Source organism: Dunckerocampus dactyliophorus, unplaced genomic scaffold, assembly GCF_027744805.1.
Source record: "Dunckerocampus dactyliophorus isolate RoL2022-P2 unplaced genomic scaffold, RoL_Ddac_1.1 HiC_scaffold_25, whole genome shotgun sequence".
Lineage (NCBI taxonomy): Eukaryota > Metazoa > Chordata > Actinopteri > Syngnathiformes > Syngnathidae > Dunckerocampus > Dunckerocampus dactyliophorus.
This window is the reverse complement of record NW_026559861.1, coordinates 107,501-112,500: the sequence shown is the minus strand read 5'-3', so window position 1 is coordinate 112,500 and position 5,000 is coordinate 107,501.

The following is a 5,000-nucleotide window of genomic DNA, read 5'->3' as shown; positions in this document are numbered from 1 at the left end:
CGCGGGCCCCTCTTACCCGCGCCGGAGCCTCAGCTTGCCTTCCAGTGAGCTGGGCTCCTTTTTTATTTTCTTTGGAGTGGGCCACCCGGAGGTGGAGAGCGACCCGCAGACGAAGCACGGCCAGGGGCCGCCGGATGCCGCCCATGGCGGGCGCTCCCACTCCTCTGACACCTGCGAAGCAGCAAAGTGCTCCTTTTCGATTCCTTCCGCCACCCGGAGGTGGAGCGCGGACCCAGCCACCGCGCCGGAGCGAGCAGCAGCCTCGCTCCGAGTGTGCGCCCGCAGACGAAGCACGGCCAGAGGCCGCCGGATGCCGCCCATGGCGGGCGCACACACTTTTCTGACACCTACGAAGCACCCAAGTGCTGCTTTTTGGGATTCGCCACCCGGAGGTGGAGCGCGGACAAAGCCACCGCGCCTAGTGTGCACCCGCAGACGAAGCACGGCCAGAGGCCGCCGGATGCCGCCCATGGCGGGCGCACACACTCTTCTGACACCTTCGTAGCACCAAAGTGCTGCTTTTTGGGATTCGCCACCCGGAGGTGGAGCGCGGACAAAGCTACCGCGCCGGAGCGAGCAGGAGCCTCGCTCCGAGTGTGCACCCGCAGACGAAGCACGGCCAGAGGCCGCCGGATGCCGCCCATGGCGAGCGCACACACTTTGCGGACACCTCGGATTGGCCACCCGGAGGTGGAGAGCGACCCGCAGACGAAGCACGGCCAGGGGCCGCCGGATGCCGCCCATGGCGGGCGCTCTCGCTCCTCGGACAGCTCCATCGGCGCAGCATGGCGCTCGCGGTCGTCATTACCCGCTGGCGAGGCGCGGCCAGGGCCGCCAGGCGTCGCCTATCGCGTGCGCAAACTCCCAGCAAGCACCAACGTGCTCCTTTGGATGTTGTCATCCGGAGGTGATAGCGCGGCCCGGGCCGCCTGACGCGGCCCATCGCGGGCGCTCCTCGTCGGACACCTGCGTCACACAGCCTGGGTGCCAGCTGTGGAGTGACACTTGGAGAAAAAGAAGCACAAGTCACTCATATAAAAGTTCCCGTTCCCTTTTGTTTGTGTCACGCTTGGAAATGCTTGAGAGGTGACACTTTGTCAAATTTGCAGCTGGTGTCTCATCATCATCATCACCGCTGCTCATCAGCCTTCCTTGGATGCCTGCCATGCACGCGGCCCAACGGGGCACTCAGATGGGGTGGGCAGCCCGGACCGCCTTGCGCGGCCCAACACGGGCGCCCGGGGGACGCGGAAACCCGTTTTAGAAAATAACCTCCAGGGGTTTTCCAAGAGCGGCACAGCCCCAGCTCACGTCCGTGTTTCAGTGCGTCAAAAGCGGATTCAAAAGTGTGCTTTTCTCGGTACTTCCCCTGGAGGTCAGTGTTTCTAAAAACTGGGTTTCCGAAATCGTGCTGGAGGTGTTTTGGTCAACCAGGAAAAATGGCATTTACGGGAGAGGGTAAAGTATACCCCCCCCCCCCCCTCTCGGCTGATTTACCCTCTCCCGTAAACGCGTTTTTTCCTGGTCGACCAAAACACTCATTGACTCCCATTCATTTGACACTTTGTCATTTTTTCAGCACTTTTTTCGCGCATTGGGTACTCCGCCCATTGACTCCCATTCATTTGACACTTTGTCGTTTTTCCAGACCTTTTTTCACGCATTGGGTACTCCGCCCATTCACTCCCATTCATTTGACACTTTGTCGTTTTTTCAGCACTTTTTTCGCGCATTGGGTACTCCGCCCCATTCACTCCCATTCATTTCACACTTAGAAAAATCATCCGAGCGGCTCTCCACGCATTTTATAGCCGCTTTGGGGCTCCAGCCGCCTCGGCCTTCATTTCTGACTAGGCTCGTGTGGACTTTGTCGTTTTTTCAGCACTTTTTTCGCGCATTGGGTACTCCGCCCCATTCACTCCCATTCATTTGACACTTTGAAAAATCATCCGAGCGGCTCTCCACGCATTTTATAGCCGCTTTGGGGCTCCAGCCGCCTCGGACTGCATTTCTGACTAGGCTCGTGTGGACTTTGTCGTTTTTTCAGCACTTTTTTTACACATTGGGTACTCTGCCCCATTCACTCCCATTCATTTGACACTTTGAAAAATCATCCGAGCGGCTCTCCACGCGTTTTATAGCCGCTTTGGGGCTCCAGCCGCCTCGGACTGCATTTCTGACTAGGCTCGTGTGGACTTTGTCGTTTTTTCAGCACTTTTTTTACACATTGGGTACTCTGCCCCATTCACTCCCATTCATTTGACACTTTGAAAAATCATCCGAGCGGCTCTCCACGCGTTTTATAGCCGCTTTCAGACTCCTGCCGCCTCGCCTGCACTTCCGCCTCGGTCCGTTAGGATTTAGGCCTTTTTTCAGCACTTTTTCTCCGTTCCTCCGGGGCGACAGCGGCTCTCCACGCATTTTATAGCCGTTTTCAGACTCCTGCCGCCTCGCCTGCACTTCCGCCTCGGTCCGTTAGGATTTAGGCCTTTTTTCAGCACTTTTTCTCCGTTCCTCCGGGGCGACAGCGGCTCTCCACGCATTTTATAGCCGTTTTCAGACTCCTGCCGCCTCGCCTGCACTTCCGCCTCGGTCCGTTAGGATTTAGGCCTTTTTTCAGCACTTTTTCTCCGTTTCTCCGGGGCGACAGCGGCTCTCCACGCATTTTATAGCCGTTTTCAGACTCCTGCCGCCTCGCCTGCACTTCCGCCTAGGTCCGTTAGGATTTAGGCCTTTTTTCAGCACTTTTTCTACGTTTCTCCGGGGCGACAGCGGCTCTCCACGCTTTTTATAGCGGTTTTCAGACTCCTGCCGCCTCGCCTGCACTTCCGCCTAGGTCCGTTAGGACGTGGGCCTTTTTTCAGCACTTTTTCTCCGTTTCTCCGGGGCGACAGCGGCTCTCCACGCTTTTTATAGCCGCTTTGGGGCTCCAGCCGCCTCGGCCTGCATTTCTGACTAGGCTCGTGTGGACTTTTTCAGCACTTTTTTTGTGCATTGGGTACTCTCGCCCATTGACTCCCATTCATTTGACACTTTGTCATATTTTCAGCACTTTTTTTGTGCATTGGGTACTCTCGCCCATTGACTCCCATTCATTTGACACTTTGTCATATTTTCAGCACTTTTTTGGCGCATTGGGTACTCTCGCCCATTGACTCCCATTCATTTGACACTTTGTCATATTTTCAGCACTTTTTTTGTGCATTGGGTACTCTCGCCCATTGACTCCCATTCATTTGACACTTTGTCATATTTTCAGCACTTTTTTGGCGCATTGGGTACTCTCGCCCATTGACTTCAATGCATTTACTGCAACTCCTGCCTGTGTCCGCCAGAGGGCGTCTGGCTTAACAGCGGCTCTCCACGCTATTTCTATCCGCTTTGAGGCTCCAGGCAGCTCGGCCTGAGTTTCTGAATTTCTCCCTTGACACTTTGCCATTTTTTCACCCTTTTTCTCAATTCATCCAGGGACACAGCGGCTCTCACAGACTTTAGAACCGCCCCTGGGCTCCAGGACCCTAGGCATGGGTTTCTGCCTAGCTCCCTTGACACTTTGCCATTTTTTCACCTTTTTTCTCATTTCATCCAGGGACACAGCGGCACTCCACAGACTTTACAGCCGCCCCTGGGCTCCAGGCAGCTCGGCCTGGGTTTCTGAATTTCTCCCTTGACACTTTGCCATTTTTTCACCTTTTTTCTCATTTCATCCAGGGACACAGCGGCTCTCCACAGACTTTGCAGCCGCCCCTGGGCTCCAGGCAGCTCGGCATGGGTTTCTGCCTAGCTCCCTTGACACTTTGCCATTTTTTCACCTTTTTTCTCATTTCATCCAGGGACACAGCGGCTCTCCACAGACTTTCCCGCGGCCCCTGGGCTCCAGGACCCTAGGCATGGGTTTCTGCCTAGCTCCCTTGACACTTTGCCATTTTTTCACCCTTTTTCTCATTTCATCCAGGGGCACAGCGGCTCTCCACAGACTTTCCCGCGGCCCCTGGGCTCCAGGACCCTAGGCATGGGTTTCTGCCTAGCTCCCTTGACACTTTGCCATTTTTTCACCTTTTTTCTCATTTCATCCAGGGACACAGCGGCTCTCCACAGACTTTCCCGCGGCCCCTGGGCTCCAGGACCCTAGGCATGGGTTTCTGCCTAGCTCCCTTGACACTTTGCCATTTTTTCACCCTTTTTCTCATTTCATCCAGGGCAACAGCGGCTCTCCACAGACTTTGCAGCCGCCCCTGGGCTCCAGGACCCTAGGCATGGGTTTCTGCCTAGCTCCCTTGACACTTTGCCATTTTTTCACCCTTTTTCTCAATTCATCCAGGGACACAGCGGCTCTCCACACACTTTAGAACCGCCCCTGGGCTCCAGGCAGCTCGGCCTGAGTTTCTGAATTTCTCCCTTGACACTTTGCCATTTTTTCACCCTTTTTCTCAATTCATCCAGGGACACAGCGGCTCTCCACACACTTTAGAACCGCCCCTGGGCTCCAGGCAGCTCGGCCTGAGTTTCTGAATTTCTCCCTTGACACTTTGCCATTTTTTCACCCTTTTTCTCATTTCATCCAGGGACACAGCGGCACTCCACAGACTTTACAGCCGCCCCTGGGCTCCAGGCAGCTCGGCATGGGTTTCTGCCTAGCTCCCTTGACACTTTGCCATTTTTCCACCCTTTTTCTCATTTCATCCAGGGACACAGCGGCTCTCCACAGACTTTGCAGCCGCCCCTGGGCTCCAGGACCCTAGGCATGGGTTTCTGCCTAGCTCCCTTGACACTTTGCCATTTTTTCACCCTTTTTCTCAATTCATCCAGGGACACAGCGGCTCTCCACAGACTTTACAGCCGCCCCTGGGCTCCAGGACCCTAGGCATGGGTTTCTGAATTTTTCCCTTGACACTTTGCCATTTTTTCACCCTTTTTCTCATTTCATCCAGGGACACAGCGGCTCTCCACAGACTTTACAGCCGCCCCTGGGCTCCAGGCAGCTCGGCCTGAGTTTCTGA